The following is a 24,043-nucleotide window of genomic DNA, read 5'->3' as shown; positions in this document are numbered from 1 at the left end:
TGCTTGGGGCTGTCCGCTCCTTGTATGACCGGAGCAGGAGCATGGTTCGCATTGCCGGCAGGAAATCAGACCTGTTCCCGGTGCATGTTGGTCTCCGCCAGGGCTGCCCTTTGTCACCGGTTCTGTTCATCACTTTTATGGACAGAATTTCTAGGCGTAGCCAGGGGGCGGAGGGGATCCGGTTCGGGAACCACAGAATTTCATCTCTGCTATTTGCGGACGATGTTGTTCTGCTGGCCTCATCGGACCGGGACCTTCAGCATGCGCTGGGTCGGTTTGCAGCCGAGTGTGAAGCGGCCGGGATGAGGATCAGCACCTCCAAGTCTGAGGCCATGGTTCTCGGCCGGAACACGGTGGTTTGCTCTCTCCAGGTTGGTGGAGAGTTCTTGCCTCAAGTGGCGGAGTTTAAGTATCTCGGGGTCTTGTTCTCGAGTGAGTGAAAAAGGGAGCGTGAGATTGATAGACGGGTTGGTGCAGCGGCGGCAGTGATGCGGTCGCTGTATCGGACCGTCGTGGTGAAGAGAGAGCTGAGTCACAAGACGAAGCTCTCGATTTACCGATCGATCTACGTTCCCACCCTCACCTATGGTCACGAGCTTTGGGTAGTGACCAAAAGGATGAGATCGCGGATACAAGCGGCTGAGATGAGTTTCCTCCGCAGGGTGGCTGGGCGCACCCTTAGAGATAGGGTGAGGAGTTCGGTCATCCGGGAGGAGCTCGGGGTGGAGCCGCTGCTCCTCCACATCGAGAGGAACCAGCTGAGGTGGCTCGGGAATCTGATCCGGATGCCCCCTGGACGCCTCCCTGGGGAGGTGTTCCGGGCATGTCCTACCGGGAGGAGACCCCGGGGAAGACCCAGGACTCGCTGGAGAGATTATGTCTCCGGTCTGGCCTGGAAACGCCTCGGGATCCCCCGGGAAGAGCTAGAGGAGGTTTGTGCGGACCGGGAAGTTTGGGCTTCCTTGCTCCGAATGCTGCCTCCGCGACCCGACCCCGGATAAGCGGCAGAAGAAGGTGAAGGTGGTGAAGGTGAGTTCCGGAACCCACCTTATCTCAGGCTGAAAACGCATTTTGTGCATTGAGCCATTAATTCACAGGGAAGATTCAGAAAATGAAATTTTCACCTCCCACTATAGCAGAATGGGTCTTTCTAGTAGTTGCACATCAAATCTAAGCTGTCTGAAGTGTTTTTCCAAAGTTATCAACATTTTTAAGTTTGGCGTTTCGGAACCCACCTTATCTCAGGCTGAAAACGCGTTTTCTGCATTGTGCCATAACTTCTCAGGGAAGCTTCAGAACATGAAATGTTCACCTCCCACTATAGCAGAAAGGGTCTTTCTAGTAGTTGCACATCAAATCTAAGCTGTCTGAAGTGTTTTTCCAAAGTTATCAATATTTTTATGTTTGGCGTTCTGGAATCGACCTTATCTCAGGCTGAAAACGTGTTTTACGCATTGTGCCATAACTTTACAGGGAAGCTTCAGAAAATGAAATTTTCACCTCCCACTATAGCAGAATGGGTCTTTCTAGTAGTTGCACATCAAATCTAAGCCGTCTGAAGTGTTTTTCCAAAGTTATCAACATTTTTATGTTCGGCGTTCCGGAACCCACCTTATCTCAGGCTGAAAACGCGTTTTCTGTATTGCGCCATAACTTTGCAGGGAAGCTTCAGAACATGAAATTTTAACCTCCCACTATTGCAGAAAGTGTCTTTCTAGTAGTTGCACATCAAATCTAAGCTGTCTGATGAGTTTTTCCAAAGTTATCAACATTTTTATGTTTGGCGTTCCGGAATCTACCTTATCTCAGGCTGAAAACGCTTTTTACGCTTTGTGCCATAACTTTGCAGGGAAGCTTCAGAAAATGAAATTTTCACCCCCCACTATAGCAGAAAGGGTTTTTCTAGAAGTTGCACATCAAATCTAAGCTGTCTGAAGTGTTTTTCCAAAATTATCAACATTTTTATGTTTGGCGTTCCGGAACCCACCTTATCTCAGGTTGAAAACGCGTTTTCGGCATTGTGCCATAACTTTGCAGGGAAGCTTCAGAAAATGAAATTTTCACCTCCCACTACAGCAGAAAGGGTCTTTCTAGTAGTTGCAGATCAAATCTAAGTTGTCTGATGTGTTTTTCCAAAGTTATCAACATTTTTATTTTTGGCGTTCCGGAATCGACCTTATCTTAGGCTGAAAACGCGTTTTACGCATTGTGCCATAACTTTGCAGGGAAGCTTCAGAACATGAAATGTTCACCTCCCACTATAGCAGAAAGGGTCTTTCTAGTAGTTGCACATCAAATGTAAGCTGTCTGAAGTGTTTTTCCAAAGTTATCAACATTTTTATGTTTGGTGTTCCGGAATCGACCTTATCTCAGGCTGAAAACGCGTTTTACGCATTGTGCCATAACTTTGCAGGGAAGGTTCAGAAAATGAAATTTTCACCTCCCACTATAGCAGAAAGGGTATTTCTAGTAGTTGCACATTAAATCTAAGCTATCTGAAGTGTTGTTCCAAAGTTATCAACATTTTTACGTTTGGCCTTTCGGAAACCACCTTGTCTCAGGCTGAAAACGCGTTTTCTGCATTGTGCCATAACTTTGCAGGGAAGCTTCCGAACTTGAAATTTTCACCTCCCACTATACCAGAAAGGGTCTTTCTAGTAGTTGCACCTCAAATCTAAGCTGTCTGATGTGTTTTTCGAAAGTTTTCAACATTTTTATGTTTGGTGTTCCTGAATCGACCTTATCTCAGGCTGAAAACGCGTTTCCTGCATTGTGCCATAACTTTGCAAGGAATCTTCAGAACATGAAATTTTCACCTCCCACTACAGCAGAAAGGGTCTTTCTAGTAGTTGCACATCAAATCTAAGCTGTCTGAAATGTTTTTCCAAATTTATCAACATTTTTACGTTTGGCGTTCCAGAATCGACCTTATCTCAGGCTGAAAACGCGTTGTCTGCATTGTGCCATAACTTTGCATGGAAGCTTCAGAACATGAAATTTTCACGTCCCACTATAGCAGAAATGGTCTTTCTAGTAGTTGCACATCAAATCTAAGCTGTCTGAAGTGTTGTTCCAAAGTTATCAACATTTTCACGTTTGGCGTTTCGGAAACCACCTTATCTCAGGCTGAAAACGCGTTTTCGGCATTGTGCCATAACTTTGCTGGGAAGCTTCAGAACATGAAATTTTCACGTCCCACTATAGCAGAAAGGGTCTTTCTAGTATTTGCACATCAGATCTAAGCTGTCTGAAGTGTTTTTCGAAAGTTATCAACATTTTTATGTTTGGCGTTCCGGAATCGACCTTATCTCAGGATGAAAAATCGTTTTCTGCATTGTCCGATAACTTTGCAGGGAAGCTTCAGAACATGAAATTTTCACATCCCACTACAGCAGAAAGGGTCTTTCTAGTATTTGCACATCAAATCTAAGCTGTCTGAAGTGTTTTTCGAAAGATATCAACATTTTTATGTTTGGCGTTCCGGAACCCACGTTATCACAAGCTGAAAACGCGTTTTCTGCATTGTGCCATAACTTTGCAGGGAAGCTTCAGAACATGAAATTTTCAGGTCCCACTATAGCAGAATGGGTCTTTCTAGTAGATGCACATCAAATATAAGCTGTCTGAAGTGTTTTTCGAAAGTTATCAACATTTTTATGTTTGGCGTCCCGGAATCGACCTTATCTCAGACTGAAAATGCGTTTTCGGCATTGTGCCATAACTTTGCATGGAAGCTTTCGAACATGAAATTTTAACCTCCCACTATAGCAGAAAGGGTCTTTCTAGTATTTGAACATCAAATCTAAGCTGTCTAAAATGTTATTCGAAAGTTATCAACATTTTTATGTTTGGCGTTCTGGAACCCACCTTATCACAAGCTGAAAACGCGTTTTCTGCATTGTGCCATAACTTTGTAGGGAAGCTTCAGCACATGAAATTTTCACGTCCCACTATACCAGAAAGGGTCTTTCTAGTAGTTGCACATCAAATATAAGCTGTCTGAAGTGTTTTTCGAAAGTTATGAACATTTTTATGTTTCGCGTGCCGTAATCGACCTTATCTGAGGATGAAAAATCGTTTTCTGCATTGTCCCATAACTTTCCATGGGAAGCTTCAGAACATGAAATTTTGACCTCCCACTATAGCAGAAAGGGTCTTTCTAGTAGTTGCACATTAAATCTAAGCTGTCAGAAGTGTTGTTCCAAAGTAATCAACATTTTTACCTTTGGCGATTTGGAAACCACCTTATCTCCGGCTGAAAACGCGTTTTCTGCATTGTGCCATAACTTCTCAGGGAAGCTTCAGAACATGAAATGTTCACCTCCCACTATAGCAGAAAGGGTCTTTCTAGTAGTTGGACATCAAATCTAAGCTGTCTGAAGTGTTGTTCCAAAGTTATCAACATTTTTACGTTTGGCGTCCCGGAACCCACCTTATCTCAGGCTTAAAACGCGTTTTCTGCATTGTGCCATAACTTTGCAGGGAAGCTTCAGAACATGAAATTTTAACCTCCCACTGTAGCAGAAAGGGTCCTTCTAGTAGTTGCACATCAAATCTAAGATGTCTGAAGTGTTTTTCGAAAGTTATCAACATTTTTATATGTGGCTTTCCGGAATCTACCTTATCTCGGAATGAAAATGCATTTTCTGCATTGTCCCATAACTTTCCAGGGAAGCTTCAGAACATGAAATTTTGACCTCCCACTATAGCAGAAAGGGTCTTTCTAGTAGTTGCACGTCAAATCTCAGCTGTCTGAAGTGTTGTTCCAAAGTAATCAACATTTTTACGATTGGCGTTCCGGAACCCACCTTATCTCAGGCTGAAAGCGCTTTTTCTGCATTGTGCCATAGCTTCTCAGGGAAAGTTCAGAACATGAAATTTTCACCTCCCACTATAGCAGAAAGGGTCTTTCTAGTAGTTGCACATCAAATCTAAGCTGTCTGATGTGTTTTTCCAAAGTTATCAACATTTTTATGTATGGCGTTCCGGAATCGACCTTATCTCAGGCTGAAAACGCGTTTTCTGCATTGTGCCATAACTTCTCAGGGAAGCTTCAGAACATGAAATGTTCACCTCCCACTGTAGCAGAAAGGGTCTTTCTAGTAGTTGCACATCAAATCTCAGCTGTCTGAAGTGTTGTTCCAAAGTAATCAACATTTTTACGATTGGCGTTCCGGAACCCACCTTATCTCAGGCTGAAAGCGCTTTTTCAGCATTGTGCCATAGCTTCTCAGGGAAAGTTCAGAGCATGAAATTTTCACCTCCCACTATAGCAGAAAGGTTCTTTCTAGTAGTTGCGCATCAAATCTAAGCTGTCTGAAGTGTTTTTCCAAAGTTATCAACATTTTTATATTTGGCGTTCCGGAATCGACCTTATCTCAGTCTGAAAACGCGTTTTACGCATTGTGCCATAACTTTGCAGGGAACCTTTAGAACATGAAATTTTCACCTCCCACTATTGCAGAAAGGGTCTTTCTAGTAGTTGCACATCAAATCTAAGCTGCCTGAAGTGTTTTTCGAAAGTTATCAACATTTTTATGTTTGGCGTTCCGGAACCCACCTTATCTCAAGCTGAAAACGCGTTGTCTGCATTGTGCCATAACTTTGCAGGGAAGCTTCAGAACATGAAATGTTCACCTCCCACTATAGCAGAAAGGGTCTTTCTAGTAGTTGCACATCAGATCTAAGCTGTCTGAAGTGTTTTTCGAAAGTTATCAACATTTTAATGTTTGGCGTTACAGAATCGACCGTATCTCAGGATGAAAAATTGTTTTCTGCATTGTCCCATAACTTTCCAGGGAAGCTTCAGAACATGAAATTTTGACCTAACACTATAGCAGAAAGGGTCTTTCTAGTAGTTGCACATCAAATCTAAGCTGTCTGAAGTGTTTTTCGAAAGTTATCAACTTTTTTATGTTTGTCGTTCCGGAATCGACCTTATCTCAGGCTGAAAATGCTTTTTAGGCTTTGTGCCATAACTTGGCATGGAAGCTTCCGAACATGAAATGTTCACCTCCCAATAAAGCAGAAAGGGTCTTTCTAGTAGTTGCACATCAAATCTAAGCTGTCTGAAGTGTTTTTCCAAAGTTTTGAACATTTTTATGTTTGGCGTTCCGGAATCGACCTTATCTCAGGCTGAAAACGCGTTTTACGTATTGTGCCATAACTTTGCAGGGAAGCTTCAGGACCTTGAATTTTCACCATCCACTATATCAGAAAGGGTCTTTCTAGTAGTTGCACCTCAAATCTAAGCTGTCTGAAGTGTTGTTCCAAAGTTATCAACATTTTTACGTTTGGCGTTTCGGAAACCACCTTGTCTCAGGCTGAAAACGCGTTTTCTGCATTGTGCCATAACTTCTCACGGAAGCTTCAGAACATGAAATGTTCACCTCCCACTATAGCAGAAAGGGTCTTTCTAGTAGTTGCACATCAAATCTAAGCTGTCTGAAGTGTTTTTCGAAAGTTTTCAACATTTTTATGTTTGGTGTTCCTGAATCGACCTTATCTCAGGCTGAAAACGCGTTTCCTGCATTGTGCCATAACTTTGCAGGGAATCTTCAGAACATGAAATTTTCACCTCCCACTACAGCAGAAAGGGTCTTTCTAGTAGTTGCACATCAAATCTAAGCTGTCTGAAATGTTTTTCCAAAGTTATCAACATTTTTACGTTTGGCGTTTCAGAATCGACCTTATCTCAGGCTGAAAACGCGTTTCCTGCATTGTGCCATAACTTTGCAGGGAATCTTCAGAACATGAAATTTTCACCTCCCACTACAGCAGAAAGGGTCTTTCTAGTAGTTGCACATCAAATCTAAGCTGTCTGAAGTGTTGTTCCAAAGTTATCAACATTTTTACGTTTGGCGTTTCGGAAACCACCTTGTCTCAGGCTGAAAACGCGTTTTCTGCATTGTGCCATAACTTCTCACGGAAGCTTCAGAACATGAAATGTTCACCTCCCACTATAGCAGAAAGGGTCTTTCTAGTAGTTGCACATCAAATCTAAGCTGTCTGAAGTGTTTTTCGAAAGTTTTCAACATTTTTATGTTTGGTGTTCCTGAATCGACCTTATCTCAGGCTGAAAACGCGTTTCCTGCATTGTGCCATAACTTTGCAGGGAAGGTTCAGAAAATGAAATTTTCACCTCCCACTATAGCAGAAAGGGTATTTCTAGTAGTTGCACATTAAATCTAAGCTGTCTGAAGTGTTGTTCCAAAGTTATCAACATTTTTACGTTTGGCGTTCCGTAACCCACCTTATCTCAGGCTGAAAACGCGTTTTCGGCATTGTGCCATAACTTTGCAGGGAAGCTTCAGAACATGAAATTTTCACCTCCCACTACAGCAGAAAGGGTCTTTCTAGTAGTTGCACATCAAATCTAAGCTGTCTGATGTGTTTTTCCAAAGTTATCAACATTTTTATGTTTGGTGTTCCGGAATCGACCTTATCTTAGGCTGAAAACGCGTTTTACGCATTGTGCATTAACTTTGCAGGGAAGCTTCAGAACATGAAATTTTAACCTCCCACTATAGCAGAAAGGCTCTATCTAGTAGTTGCACATCAAATCTAAGCTGTCTGAAATGTTTTTCCAAATTTATCAACATTTTTACGTTTGGCGTTCCTGAATCGACCTTATCTCAGGCTGAAAACGCGTTTTCTGCATTGTGCCATAACTTTGCAGGGAAGCTTCAGAACATGAAATTTTAACCTCCCACTGTAGCAGAAAGGGTCTTTCTAGTAGTTGCACATCAAATCTAAGCTGTCTGAAGTGTTTTTCGAAAGTTTCCAACATTTTTATGTTTGGCGTTCCGGAATCGACCTTATCTTAGGCTGAAAACGTGTTTTACGCATTGTGCGATAACTTTGCAGGGAAGGTTCAGAACATGAAATGTTCACCTCCCACTACAGCAGAAAGGGTCTTTCTAGTAGTTGCACATCAAATCTAAGCTGTCTGAAATGTTTTTCCAAAGTTATCAACATTTTTACGTTTGGCGTTTCAGAATCGACCTTATCTCAGGCTGAAAACGCGTTGTCTGCATTGTGCCATAACTTTGCAGGGAAGGTTCAGAAAATGAAATTTTCACCTCCCACTATAGCAGAAAGGGTATTTCTAGTAGTTGCACATTAAATCTAAGCTGTCTGAAGTGTTGTTCCAAAGTTATCAACATTTTTACGTTTGGCGTTTCGGAAACCACCTTGTCTCTGGCTGAAAACGCGTTTTCTGCATTGTGCCATAACTTCTCAGGGAAGCTTCAGAACATGAAATGTTCACCTCCCACTATAGCAGAAAGGGTCTTTCTAGTAGTTGCACATCAAATCTAAGCGGTCTGAAGTGTTTTTCCAAAATTATCAACATTTTTATGTTTGGCGTTCCGGAACCCACCTTATCTCAGGCTGAAAACGCGTTTTCGGCATTGTGCCATAACTTTGCAGGGAAGCTTCAGAACATGAAATTTTCACCTCCCACTACAGCAGAAAGGGTCTTTCTAGTAGTTGCACATCAAATCTAAGCTGTCTGATGTGTTTTTCCAAAGTTATCAACATTTTTATGTTTGGTGTTCCGGAATCGACCTTATCTTAGGCTGAAAACGCGTTTTACGCATTGTGCCATAACTTTGCAGGGAAGCTTCAGAACATGAAATGTTCACCTCCCACTATAGCAGAAATGGTCTTTCTAGTAGTTGCACATCAAATGTAAGCTGTCTGAAGTGTTTTTCCAAAGTTATCAACATTTTTATGTTTAGCGTTCCGGAATCGACATTATCTCAGGCTGAAAACGCGTTTCACGCATTGTGGCATAACTTTGCAGCGAAAGTTCAGAAAATGAAATTTTCACCTCCCACTATAGCAGAAAGGGTCTTTCTAGTAGTTGCACATTAAATCTAAGCTCTCTGAAGTGTTGTTCCAAAGTTATCAACATTTTTACGTTTGGCGTTTCGGAAACCACCTTGTCTCAGGCTGAAAACGCGTTTTCTGCATTGTGCCATAACTTCTCAGGGAAGCTTCAGAACATGAAATGTTCACCTCCTACTATAGCAGAAAGGGTCTTTCTAGTAGTTGCACAGCAAATCTAAGCTGTCTGAAGTGTTTTTCCTAAATTATCAACATTTTTATGTTTGGCGTTCCGGAACCCACCTTATCTCAGGCTGAAAACGCGTTTTCTGCATTGTGCCATAACTTTGCAGGGAAGCTTCAGAACATGAAATTTTCAGCTCCCACTATAGCAGAAAGGGTCTTTCTAGTAGTTGCACATGAAATCTAAGCTGTCTGAAGTGTTTTTCGAAAGTTATCAACATTTTTATGTTTGGCGTTCCGGAATCGACCTTATCTCAGGATGAAAAATCGTTTTCTGCATTGTCCCATAACTTTGCAGGGAAGCTTCAGGACATGAAATTTTCACCTCCCACTATACCAGAAAGGGTATTTCTAGTAGTTGTACCTCAAATCTAAGCTGTCTGATGTGTTTTTCGACAGTTTTCAACATTTTTATGTTTGGTGTTCCTGAATCGACCTTATCTCAGGCTGAAAACGCGTTTCCTGCATTGTGCCATAACTTTGCAGGGAAGCTTCAGAACATGAAATTTTAACCTCCCACTGTAGCAGAAAGGGTCTTTCTAGTAGTTGCACATCAAATCTAAGCTGTCTGAAGTGTTTTTCGACAGTTTTCAACATTTTTATGTTTGGCGTTCCGGAATCGACCTTATCTTAGGCTGAAAACGTGTTTTACGCATTGTGCCATAACTTTGCAGGGAAGGTTCAGAAAATGAAATGTTCACCTCCCACTTTTGCAGAAAGGGTATTTCTAGTAGTTGCACATCAAATCTAAGCTGTCTGAAATGTTTTTCCAAAGTTATCAACATTTTTACGTTTGGCGTTTCAGAATCGACCTTATCTCAGGCTGAAAACGCGTTGTCTGCATTGTGCCATAACTTCTCAGGGAAGCTTCAGAACATGAAATGTTCACCTCCCACTATAGCAGAAAGGGTCTTTCTAGTAGTTGCACATCAAATCTAAGCTGTCTGAAGTGTTTTTCGAAAGTTTTCAACATTTTTATGTTTGGTGTTCCTGAATCGACCTTATCTCAGGCTGAAAACGCGTTTCCTGCATTGTGCCATAACTTTGCAGGGAATCTTCAGAACATGAAATTTTCACCTCCCACTACAGCAGAAAGGGTCTTTCTAGTAGTTGCACATCAAATCTAAGCTGTCTGAAATGTTTTTCCAAAGTTATCAACATTTTTACGTTTGGCGTTTCAGAATCGACCTTATTTCAGGCTGAAAACGCGTTGTCTGCATTGTGCCATAACTTTGCAGGGAAGGTTCAGAAAATGAAATTTTCACCTCCCACTATAGCAGAAAGGGTATTTCTAGTAGTTGCACATTAAATCTAAGCTGTCTGAAGTGTTGTTCCAAAGTTATCAACATTTTTACGTTTGGCGTTTCGGAAACCACCTTGTCTCAGGCTGAAAACGCGTTTTCTGCATTGTGCCATAACTTCTCAGGGAAGCTTCAGAACATGAAATGTTCACCTCCCACTACAGCAGAAAGGGTCTTTCTAGTAGTTGCACATCAAATCTAAGCTGTCTGATGTGTTTTTCCAAAGTTATCAACATTTTTATGTTTGGTGTTCCGGAATCGACCTTATCTTAGGCTGAAAACGCGTTTTACGCATTGTGCCATAACTTTGCAGGGAAGCTTCAGAACATGAAATGTTCACCTCCCACTATAGCAGAAATGGTCTTTCTAGTAGTTGCACATCAAATGTAAGCTGTCTGAAGTGTTTTTCCAAAGTTATCAACATTTTTATGTTTAGCGTTCCGGAATCGACATTATCTCAGGCTGAAAACGCGTTTCACGCATTGTGGCATAACTTTGCAGCGAAGGTTCAGAAAATGAAATTTTCACCTCCCACTATAGCAGAAAGGGTCTTTCTAGTAGTTGCACATTAAATCTAAGCTCTCTGAAGTGTTGTTCCAAAGTTATCAACATTTTTACGTTTGGCGTTTCGGAAACCACCTTGTCTCAGGCTGAAAACGCGTTTTCTGCATTGTGCCATAACTTCTCAGGGAAGCTTCAGAACATGAAATGTTCACCTCCTACTATAGCAGAAAGGGTCTTTCTAGTAGTTGCACAGCAAATCTAAGCTGTCTGAAGTGTTTTTCCTAAATTATCAACATTTTTATGTTTGGCGTTCCGGAACCCACCTTATCTCAGGCTGAAAACGCGTTTTCTGCATTGTGCCATAACTTTGCAGGGAAGCTTCAGAACATGAAATTTTCAGCTCCCACTATAGCAGAAAGGGTCTTTCTAGTAGTTGCACATGAAATCTAAGCTGTCTGAAGTGTTTTTCGAAAGTTATCAACATTTTTATGTTTGGCGTTCCGGAATCGACCTTATCTCAGGATGAAAAATCGTTTTCTGCATTGTCCCATAACTTTGCAGGGAAGCTTCAGGACATGAAATTTTCACCTCCCACTATACCAGAAAGGGTATTTCTAGTAGTTGTACCTCAAATCTAAGCTGTCTGATGTGTTTTTCGACAGTTTTCAACATTTTTATGTTTGGTGTTCCTGAATCGACCTTATCTCAGGCTGAAAACGCGTTTCCTGCATTGTGCCATAACTTTGCAGGGAAGCTTCAGAACATGAAATTTTAACCTCCCACTGTAGCAGAAAGGGTCTTTCTAGTAGTTGCACATCAAATCTAAGCTGTCTGAAGTGTTTTTCGACAGTTTTCAACATTTTTATGTTTGGCGTTCCGGAATCGACCTTATCTTAGGCTGAAAACGTGTTTTACGCATTGTGCCATAACTTTGCAGGGAAGGTTCAGAAAATGAAATGTTCACCTCCAACTATAGCAGAAAGGGTATTTCTAGTAGTTGCACATCAAATCTAAGCTGTCTGAAATGTTTTTCCAAAGTTATCAACATTTTTACGTTTGGCGTTTCAGAATCGACCTTATCTCAGGCTGAAAACGCGTTGTCTGCATTGTGCCATAACTTCTCAGGGAAGCTTCAGAACATGAAATGTTCACCTCCCACTATAGCAGAAAGGGTCTTTCTAGTAGTTGCACATCAAATCTAAGCTGTCTGAAGTGTTTTTCGAAAGTTTTCAACATTTTTATGTTTGGTGTTCCTGAATCGACCTTATCTCAGGCTGAAAACGCGTTTCCTGCATTGTGCCATAACTTTGCAGGGAATCTTCAGAACATGAAATTTTCACCTCCCACTACAGCAGAAACGGTCTTTCTAGTAGTTGCACATCAAATCTAAGATGTCTGAAATGTTTTTCCAAAGTTATCAACATTTTTACGTTTGGCGTTTCAGAATCGACCTTATTTCAGGCTGAAAACGCGTTGTCTGCATTGTGCCATAACTTTGCAGGGAAGGTTCAGAAAATGAAATTTTCACCTCCCACTATAGCAGAAAGGGTATTTCTGGTAGTTGCACATTAAATCTAAGCTGTCTGAAGTGTTGTTCCAAAGTTATCAACATTTTTACGTTTGGCGTTTCGGAAACCACCTTGTCTCAGGCTGAAAACGCGTTTTCTGCATTGTGCCATAACTTCTCAGGGAAGCTTCAGAACATGAAATGTTCACCTCCCACTACAGCAGAAAGGGTCTTTCTAGTAGTTGCACATCAAATCTAAGCTGTCTGAAGTGTTTTTCCAAAATTATCAACATTTTTATTTTTGGCGTTCCGGAACCCACCTTATCTCAGGCTGAAAACGCGTTTCCGGCATTGTGCCATAACTTTGCAGGGAAGCTTCAGAACATGAAATTTTCAGCTCCCACTACAGCAGAAAGGGTCTTTCTAGTAGTTGCACATCAAATCTAAGCTGTCTGATGTGTTTTTCCAAAGTTATCAACATTTTTGTGTTTGGTGTTCCGGAATCGACCTTATCTTAGGCTGAAAACGCGTTTTACGCATTGTGCCATAACTTTGCAGGGAAGCTTCAGAACATGAAATGTTCACCTCCCACTATAGCAGAAAGGGTCTTTCTAGTAGTTGCACATCAAATGTAAGCTGTCTGAAGTGTTTTTCCAAAGTTATCAACATTTTTATGTTTGGCGTTCCGGAATCGACCTTATCTCAGGCTGAAAACGCGTTTCACGCATTGTACCATAACTTTGCAGGGAAGGTTCAGAAAATGAAATTTTCACCTCCCACTATAGCAGAAAGGGTCTTTCTAGTAGTTGCACATTAAATCTAAACTCTCTGAAGTGTTGTTCCAAAGTTATCAACATTTTTACGTTTGGCGTTTCGGAAACCACCTTGTCTCAGGCTGAAAACGCGTTTTCTGCACTGTGCCATAACTTCTCAGGGAAGCGTCAGAACATGAAATGTTCACCTCCTACTATAGCAGAAAGGGTCTTTCTAGTAGTTGCACATCAAATCTAAGCTGTCTGAAGTGTTTTTCCTAAATTATCAACATTTTTATGTTTGGCGTTCTGGAACCCACCTTATCTCAGGCTGAAAACGCGTTTTCTGCATTGTGCCATAACTTTGCAGGGAAGCTTCAGAACATGAAATTTTCAGCTCCCACTATAGCAGAAAGGGTCTTTCTAGTAGTTGCACATCAAATCTAAGCTGTCTGATGTGTTTTTCCAAAGTTATCAACATTTTTATGTTTGGTGTTCCGGAATCGACCTTATCTTAGGCTGAAAACGCGTTTTACGCATTGTGCCATAACTTTGCAGGGAAGCTTCAGAACATGAAATGTTCACCTCCCACTATAGCAGAAAGGGTCTTTCTAGTAGTTGCACATCAAATGTAAGCTGTCTGAAGTGTTTTTCCAAAGTTATCAACATTTTTATGTTTGGCGTTCCGGAATCGACCTTATCTCAGGCTGAAAACGCGTTTCACGCATTGTGCCATAACTTTGCAGGGAAGGTACAGAAAATGAAATTTTCACCTCCCACTATAGCAGAAAGGGTCTTTCTAGTAGTTGCACATTAAATCTAAGCTCTCTGAAGTGTTGTTCCAAAGTTATCAACATTTTTACGTTTGGCGTTTCGGAAACCACCTTGTCTCAGGCTGAAAACGCGTTTTCTGCATTGTGCCATAACTTCTCAGGGAAGCTTCAGAACATGAAATGTTCACCTCCTACTATAGCAGAAAGGGTCTTTCTAGTAGTTGCACATCAAATCTAAGCTGTCTGAAGTGTTTTTCCTAAATTATCAACATTTTTATGTTTGGCGTTCCGGAACCCACCTTATCTCAGGCTGAAAACGCGTTTTCTGCATTGTGCCATAACTTTGCAAGGAAGCTTCAGAACATGAAATTTTCAGCTCCCACTATAGCAGAAAGGGTCTCTCTAGTAGTTGCACATGAAATCTAAGCTGTCTGAAGTGTTTTTCGAAAGTTATCAACATTTTTATGTTTGGCGTTCCGGAATCGACCTTATCTCAGGATGAAAAATCGTTTTCTGCATTGTGCCATAACTTTGCAGGGAAGCTTCAGAACATGAAATGTTCACCTCCCACTATAGCAGAAAGGGTCTTTCTAGTAGTTGCACATCAAATGTAAGCTGTCTGAAGTGTTTTTCCAAAGTTATCAACATTTTTATGTTTGGCGTTCCGGAATCGACCTTATCTCAGGCTGAAAACGCGTTTCACGCATTGTGCCATAACTTTGCAGGGAAGGTTCAGAAAATGAAATTTTCACCTCCCACTATAGCAGAAAGGGTCTTTCTAGTAGTTGCACATTAAATCTAAGCTCTCTGAAGTGTTGTTCCAAAGTTATCAACATTTTTACGTTTGGCGTTTCGGAAACCACCTTGTCTCAGGCTGAAAACGCGTTTTCTGCATTGTGCCATAACTTCTCAGGGAAGCTTCAGAACATGAAATTTTCAGCTCCCACTATAGCAGAAAGGGTCTCTCTAGTAGTTGCACATGAAATCTAAGCTGTCTGAAGTGTTTTTCGAAAGTTATCAACATTTTTATGTTTGGCGTTCCGGAATCGACCTTATCTCAGGATGAAAAATCGTTTTCTGCATTGTGCCATAACTTTGCAGGGAAGCTTCAGAACATGAAATTTTCACCTCCCACTATACCAGAAAGGGTCTTTCTAGTAGTTGCACCACAAATCTAAGCTGTCTGATGTGTTTTTCGAAAGTTTTCAACATTTTTATGTTTGGTGTTCCTGAATCGACCTTATCTCAGGCTGAAAACGCGTTTGCTGCATTGTGCCATTACTTTGCAAGGAATCTTCAGAACATGAAATTTTCACCCCCCACTACAGCAGAATGGGTCTTTCTAGTAGTTGCACGTCAAATCTAAGCTGTCTGAAGTGTTTTTCCAAAGTTATCAACATTCTTATGTTTGGCGTTCTGGAACCCACCTTATCACAAGCTGAAAACGCGTTTTCTGCATTGTGCCATAACTTTGCAGGGAAGCTTCAGCACATGAAATTTTCACGTCCAACTATACCAGAAAGGGTCTTTCTAGTAGTTGCACATCAAATCTAAGCAGTCTGAAGTGTTTTTCCAAAGTTATCAATATTTTTATGTTTGGCGTTCCGGAATCAACCTTATTTCAGGCAGAAAACGCGTTTCCTGCATTATGGCATAACTTTGTAGGGAAGCTTCAGAACATGAAATTTTCACCTCCCACTGTAGCAGAAAGGGTCTTTCTAGTAGTTGCACATCAAATCTAAGCTGTCTGTAGAGTTTTTCCTGAGTTATCAACATTTTTATGTTTGGGGTTCTGAATTCAACCTCATCTCAGGCTGAAAACGCGTTTTCTGCATTGTGCCATAACTTTGCAGGGAGACTTCAGAACATGAAATTTTCTCCTCCCACTATACCAGAAACGGTTTTTCTAATGGTTGCACGTAAAATCTAAGCTGTTTGAAGTGTTTTTCCATAGTTATCAACATTTTTATGTTTGGTGTTCCGGAATGGACCTTATCTCAGGCTGAAAACGCGATTTACGCATTCTGCCATAACTTTGCAGGGAAGCTTCTGAACATGAAATTTTCAAATCCCACTATAGCAGAAAGGGTCTTTCTAGTAGTTGCACAACAAATCTAAGCTGTCTGAAGTGTTTTTCCAAAGTTATCAATATTTTTATGTTTGGCGTTCCGGAATCGACCTTATCTCAGGCTGAAAACGCGTTTCCTGCATTGTGGCATAACTTTGCAGTGAAGCTTCAGAACATGAAATTTTCTCCTCCCACTGTAGCAGAAAGGGTCTTTCTAGTAGTTGCACTTCAAATCTAAGCTGTCTGTAGAGTTTTTCCTGAGTTATCAACATTTTTATGTTTGGGGTTCTGAAATCAACCTCACTTCAGGCTGAAAACGCGTTTTACGCATTGTGCCATAACTTTGCCGGGAAGCTTCAGAACATGATATTTTCAACTCCCGCTATAGCAGAAAGGGTATTTCTCGTAGTTGCACATCAAATCTAAGCTGTCTGAAGTGTTTTTCGAAAGTTTTCAACATTTTTATGTTTGGTGTTCCTGAATCGACCTTATCTCAGGCCGAAAACGCGTTTTCTGCATTGTGCCATATCTTTGCAGGGAAGCATCAGAACATGAAATTTTGTTATCCCACTATAGCAGAAAGGGTCTTTCTAGTAGTCTCACTTCAAATCTAAGCTGTCTGAAGTGTTTTTCCAAAGTTATCAACATTTTTATGTTTGGCGTTCCGGAATCGACCTTATCTCAGGCTGAAAACGCGATTTCTGCATTGTGCCATAACTTTTCAGGGAAGCTTCAGAACAAGAAATATTCGCCTCCCACTATAGCAGATAGGGTCTTTCCAGTAGTTGCACATCAAATCTAAGCTGTCTGATGTGTTTTTCCAAAGTTATCAACATTTTTATGTTTGGCGTTCTGGAACCCACCTTATCACAGGCTGAAAACGCGTTTTCTGCATTGTGCCATAACTTTGCAGGGAAGCTTCAGAACATGAAATTTTCACCTCCCACTCTAGCAGAAAGGGTCTTTCTAGTAGTTGCACATCAAATCTAAGCTGTCTGAAGTGTTTTTCCAAAGTTATCAACATTCTTATGTTTGGCGTTCCGGAATCAACCTTATCTCAGGCTGAAAACGCGTTTTACGCATTGTGCTATAACTTTGCAGGAAAGCTTCCGAACATGAAATTTTCAACTCCCACTATAGCAGAAAGGGTCTTTCTAGTAGTTGCACATCAAATCAAAGCTGTCTGAAGTGTTTTTCCAAAGTTATCAATATTTTTATGTTTGGCGTTCCGGAATCGACCTTATTTCAGGCTGAAAACGCGTTTCCTGCATTGTGGCATAACTTTGTAGGGAAGCTTCAGAACATGAAATTTTCACCTCCCACTGTAGCAGAAAGGGTCTTTCTAGTAGTTGCACATCAAATCTAAGCTGTCTGTAGAGTTTTTCCTGAGTTATCAACATTTTTATGTTTGGGGTTCTGAAATCAACCTCATCTCAGGCTGAAAACGCGTTTTACGCATTGTGCCATAACTTTGCAGGGAAGCTTCAGAACATGATATTTTCAACTGCCACTATGGCAGAAAGGGTCTTTCTCGTAGTTGCACATCAAATCTAAGCTGTCTGAAGTGTTTTTCGAAAGTTTTCAACATTTTTATGTTTGGTGTTCCTGAATCGACCTTTTCTCAGGCAGAAAACGCGTTTTCTGCATTGTGCCATAACTTTGCAGGGAAGCTTCAGAACATGAAATTTTCACCTCCCACTATAGCAGAAAGGGTCTTTCGAGTAGTTGCACATCAAATCTAAGCTGTCTGAAGTGTTTTCCCAAAGTTATCATATTTTTTTGTTTGGCGTTCCGGCACCCACCTTATCTCAGGCTGAAAACTCGTTTTCTGCATTGTGCCATAACGTTGCAGGAAAGCTTCAGAACATTAAATTTTCAACTCCCACTATAGCAGAAAGGGTCTTTCTTGTAGTTGCACGTCAAATCTATGCTGTCTGAAGTGTTTTTCCAAAGTTATCAACATTTTTATGTTTGGCATTCCAGAATCGACCTTATCTCAGGCTGAAATCGCGTTTTCTGCATTGAGCCATAACTTTGCAGTGAAGCTTCAGAACATGAAGTTTTCACCTCCCACTATAGCAGAAAGGGTATTTCTCGTAGTTGCACATCAAATCTAAGCTGTCTGAAGTGTTTTTCGAAAGTTTTCAACATTTTTATGTTTGGTGTTCCTGAATCGACCTTATCTCAGGCCGAAAACGCGTTTTCTGCATTGTGCCATAACTTTGCAGGGAAGTTTCAGAACATTAAATTTACACCTCCCACTATAGCAGAAAGGGTCTTTCTAGTAGTTGCACATCAAATCTAAGCAGTCTGAAGTGTCTTTCATAAGTTATCAACATTTTTATGTTTGGCGTTCCGGAATCAACCTTATCTCAGGCTGAAAACGCTTTTTCGACATTGTGCCATAACTTTGCAGGGATGCATCAGTACATGAAATTTTCACCTCCCACAATAGCATATAGGGTTTTTCTAATAGTTGCACATCAAATCTAAGCTGTCTGAAGTGTTTCTCCAATGTTATCAACATTTTTTTGTTTGGCGTTCCAGAATCGACCTTATCTCAGGCTGAAAACGCCTTTTACACATTGTTTCATAACTTTGCAGGGAAGCTTCAGAACATCAAATTTTCACCTCCCACTATAGTAGAAAGGGTCTTTCTAGTAGTTGCACATCAAATCTAAGCTGTCTGAAGTGTTTTTCCAAAACTATCAACATTTTTATGTTTGGCGTTCCGGAATCGACCTTATCTCAGGCTGAAAACGTGTTTTACGCATTGTCCCATAACTTTGCAGGGAAGCTTCAGAACATGAAATTTTCAAATCCCACTATAGCAGAAAGGGTCTTTCTAGTAGTTGCACATCAAATCTAAGCTGTCTGAAGTGTTCTTCCAAAGTTATCAAAATTTTTATGTTTGGCGTTCCGGAACCCACCTTATCTCAGGCTGAAAACGCGTTTTCTGCATTGTGGCATAACTTTGGAGGAAAGCTTCAGAACATGAAATTTTCAATTCCCATTATAGCAGAAAGGGTCTTTCTCGTGCTTGCACATCAAATCTAAGCTGTATGAAGTGTTTTTTGAAAGTTTTCAACATTTTTATGTTTGGCGTTCCTGAATCGACCTTATCTCAGGCTGAAAATGCGTTTTCTGCAATGTGCCATAACTTTGCAGGGAAGTTTCAGAACATGAAATTTTCCACTCCCACTATAGCAGAATGGGTCTTTCTAGTAGTTGCACATCAAATCTAAGCTGTCTGAAGTGTTTTTCCAAAGTTATCAACATTTTTATGTTTGGCGTTCCGGAACCCACCTTATCTCAGGCTGAAAACGCGTTTTCTGCATTGTGCCATAACTTTGCAGGGAAGCTTCAGAACATGAAATTTTCAGCTCCCACTATAGCAGAAAGGGTCTTTCTAGTAGTTGCACATGAAATCTAAGCTGTCTGAAGTGTTTTTCGAAAGTTATCAACATTTTTATGTTTGGCGTTCCGGAATCGACCTTATCTCAGGATGAAAAATCGTTTTCTGCATTGTCCCATAACTTTGCTGGGAAGGTTCAGAAAATGAAATTTTCACCTCCCACTATAGCAGAAAGGGTCTTTCTAGTAGTTGCACATTAAATCTAAGCTCTCTGAAGTGTTGTTCCAAAGTTATCAACATTTTTACGTTTGGCGTTTCGGAAACCACCATGTCTCAGGCTGAAAACGCGTTTTCTGCATTGTGCCATAACTTTGCAGGGAAGCTTGAGAACATGAAATTTTCAACTCCCACTATAGCAGAAAGGCTTTTTCCAGTAGTTGCACATCAAATCTAAGCTGTCTGAAGTGTTTCTCCAAAGTTATCAAGATTTTTATGTTTGGCTTTCCGGAATCGACCTTATCTCAGGCTGAAAACGCGTTTTCTGCATTGTGCCATAACTTTGCAGGGAAGCCTCAGAACATGAAATTTTCACCTCCCACTATAGCAGAAAGGGTTTTTCTAATAGTTGCACGTCAAATCTAAGCTGTCTGAAGTGTTTTTCCAAAGTTATCAACATTTTTATGTTTGGCATTCCAGAATCGACGGTATCTCTGGCTGAAAACGCATTTTCTGCATTGTGCCTTAACTTTGCAGGGAAACTTCAGAACATGAAATTTACACCTCCCACTATAGCAGAAAGGGTCTTTCTAGTAGTTGCACATCAAATCTAAGCAGTCTGAAGTGTTTTTTCAAAGTTATCATATTTTTATGTTTGGCGTTCCGTAATTGACCTTGTCTCATGCTGAAAACGCGTTTTCTGCATTGTGCCATAACTTTGCAGGGAAGCTTCAGAACATGAAATTTTCAACTCCCACTATAGCAGAAAGGCTTTTTCCAGTAGTTGCACATCAAATCTAAGCTGTCTGAAGTGTTTCTCCAAAGTTATCAAGATTTTTATGTTTGGCTTTCCGGAATCGACCTTATCTCAGGCTGAAAACGCGTTTTCTGCATTGTGCCATAACTTTGCAGGGAAGCCTCAGAACATGAAATTTTAACCTCCCACTATAGCAGAAAGGGTCTTTCTAGTAGTTGCACGTCAAATCTAAGCTGTCAGAAGTGTTTTTCCAAAGTTATCAACATTTTTATGTTTGGCATTCCAGAATCGACCTTATCTCTGGCTGAAAACGCGTTTTCTGCATTGTGCCATAACTTTGCAGGGAAACTTCAGAACATGAAATTTTCACCTCCCACTATAGCAGAAAGGGTCTTTCTAGTAGTTGCACATCAAATCTAAGCTGTCTGAAGTGTTTTTTCAAAGTTATCATATTTTTATGTTTGGCGTTCCGTAATTGACCTTGTCTCATGCTGAAAACGCGTTTTCTGCATTCTGCCATAACTTTGCAGGGAAGCTTCAGAACATGAAATTTTCAACTCCCACTATAGCAGAAACGCTTTTTCCAGTAGTTGCACATCAAATCTAAGCTGTCTGAAGTGTTTTTCCAAAGTTATCAACATTTTTATGTTTGGCTTTCCGGAACCCACCTTATCTCAGGCTGTAAAAGCGTTTTCTGCATTGTGCCATCACTTTGCAGGGAAGCTTAAGAACATCAAATTTTCACCTCCCACTATAGCAGAAAGGGTCTTTCTAGTAGTTGCACACCAAATCTAAGCTGTTTGAAGTGTTTTTCCAAAGTTAACACCATTTTTATGTTTGGCGTTCCAGAAACAACCTTATCTCAGGTTGAAAACGCGTTTTACGCAATTTGCCCTAACTTTGCAGGAAAGCTTCAGAACATGAAATTTTCACCTCCCACTATAGCAGAAAGTGTCTTTCTAGTAGTTGCACATCAAATCTAAGCTGTCTGAAGTGTTTTTCCAAAGTTATCAACATTTTTATGTTTGGCGTTCTGGAACCCACCTTTTCTCAGGCTGAAAACGTGTTTTCTGCATTGTGCCATAACTTTGGAGGGAAACTTCAGATCATGAAATTTTCACCTCCAACTATAGCAAAAAGGTTCTTTCTAGTAGTTGCACATCAAATCTAAGCTGTCTGAAGTGTTTTTCCAAAGTTGTCAACATTTTTATGTTTGGCTTTCCGGAATCGACCTTATCTCAGGCTGAAAACGCGTTTCCTGCATTGTGGCATAACTTTGCAGGGATGCTTCAGAACATGAAATTTTCACCTCCCACTGTAGCAGAAAGGGTCTTTCTAGTAGTTGCACATCAAATCTAAGCTGTCTTAAGTGTTTCTCCAAAGTTATCAACATTTTTATGTTTGGCGTCCTGGAACCCTCCTAATCTCAGGCTGAAAACGCGTTTTCTGCATTGTGCCATAACTTTTCAGGGAAGCTTCAGAACATGAAATGTTAACCTACCACTATAGCGGATAGTGTCTTTCTAGTAGTTGCACATCAAATCTAAGCTGTCTGAAGTGTTTTTCCAAAGTTATCAACATTTTTATGTTTGGCGTTCCGGAATCGACCTAATCTCAGGCTGAAAACGCGTTTCCTGCATTGTCGCATAACTTTGCATAAAGCTTCAGAACATTAAATTTTCACCTCCCACTATAGCAGAAATGGTCTTTCTAGCACTTGCATATCAAATCTAAGCTGCCTGAAGTGTTTTTCCGAAGTTATTAACATTTTAATGTTTGGCGTTCCGGAATCGACCTTATCTCAGGCTGAAAACGCGTTTCCTGCATTGTGGCATAACTTTGCTGGGAAGCTTCAGAACATCGAATTTTCACCTCCCACAATGGCAGAAATGGTCTTTCTAGTAGTTGCACATCAAATCTAATCTGTCTGTAGAGTTTTTCCTGAATTATCAACATTTTTATGTTTGGGGTTCTGAAATCAACCTCATCTCAGGCTGAAAACGCGTTTTACGCATTGTGCCATAACTTTGCAGGGAAGCTTCAGAACATGATATTTTCAACTCCCACTATAGCAGAAAGGGTCTTTCGAGTAGTTGCACATCAAATATAAGCTGTCTGAAGTGTTTTTCCAAAGTTATCAACACTTTTATGTTTGGCGTTCCGGAATCGACCTTATCTCAGGCTGAAAACACGATTTACGCATTCTGCCATAACTTTGCAGGGAAGCTTCAGAACATGAAATTTTCATATCCCACTATAGCAGAAAGGGTCTTTCTAGTAGTCTGACATCAAATCTAAGCTGTCTGAAGTGTTTTCCCAAAGTTATCATATTTTTTTATTTGGCTTTCCGGAACCCACCTTATCTCAGGCTGAAAACTCGTTATCTGCATTGTGCCATAACTTTGCAGGGAAGCTTCAAAACATTAAATTTTCAACTCCCACTATAGCAGAAAGGGTCTTTCTTGTAGTTGCACGTCAAATCTAAGCTGTCTGAAGTGTTTTTCCAAAGTTATCTACATTTTTATGTTTGGCATTCCAGAATCGACCTTATCTCTGGCTGAAAACGCGTTTTCTGCATTGTGATATAACTTTGCAGGGAAGCTTCAGAACATGAAATTTTAACCTGCCACTATAGCAGAAAGGGTTCTTCTAGTAGTTGCACATCAAATCTGAGCTGTTTGAAGTGTTTAGCCAAAGTTATTAACATTTTTATGTTTGGCGTTCTGAAATCAACCTCATCTCAGGCTGAAAATGCGTTTTCTGCATTGTGCCACAACTTTGCAGGGAAGCTTCAGAACATGAAATTTTCATCTACCACTATAGCAGAAATTGTCTTTCTCGTAGTTGCACATCAAATCTAAGCTGTCTGAAGTGTTTTTCCAAAGTTAGCAACATTTTTATGTTTGCCGTTCTGAAATCAACCTCATCTCAGGCTGAAAACGAGTTTCACGCATTGTGCCAGAACTTTGCGGCGAAGCTTCAGAACATGAAATTTTCACCTCCCACTATAGCAGAAAGGGTCTTTCTCGTAGTTGCACATCAAATCTAAGCTGTCTGAAGTGTTTTTCGAAAGTTTTCAACATTTTTATGTTTGGTGTTCCTGAATCGACCTTATCTCAGGCTGAAAACGCATTTTACGCATTGTGCCATAACTTTGCAAGAAAGCTTCAGAACATGAAAATTTCACCTCCCACTATAGCAGAAAGGGTCTTTCTAGTAGTTGCACATCAAATCTAAGCTGTCTGAAGTGTTTTTACTAAGTTATCAACATTTTCATGTTTGGCGTTCCGGAATCGACCTTATGTCAGTCTGAAAACGCGTTTTCTGCATTGTGCCATAACTTTGCAGGGAAGCTTCAGAACAAAAAATTTTCACCTCCCACTATAGCAGAAAGGGTCTCTCTAGTAGTTGCACATCAAATCTAACCTGTCTGAAGTGTTTTTCCAAAGTTATCAACATTTTTATGTTTGGCATTCCAGAATCGACCTTATCTCTGGCTGAAAACGCGTTTTCTGCATTGTGCCATAACTTTGCAGGGAAACTTCAGAACATGAAATTTTCACCTCCCACTATAGCAGAAAGGGTCTTTCTAGTAGTTGCACATCAAATCTAAGCTGTCTGAAGTGTTTTTTCAAAGTTATCGTATTTTTATGTTTGGCGTTCCGTAATTGACCTTGTCTCATGCTGAAAACGCGTTTTCAGCATTGTGCCATAACTTTGCAGGGAAGCTTCAGAACA

This window comes from Synchiropus splendidus, chromosome 5 (genome assembly GCF_027744825.2).
Source record: "Synchiropus splendidus isolate RoL2022-P1 chromosome 5, RoL_Sspl_1.0, whole genome shotgun sequence".
NCBI classification, from domain to species: Eukaryota; Metazoa; Chordata; class Actinopteri; order Syngnathiformes; family Callionymidae; genus Synchiropus; species Synchiropus splendidus.
Note: the sequence above shows the minus strand (reverse complement) of the source record.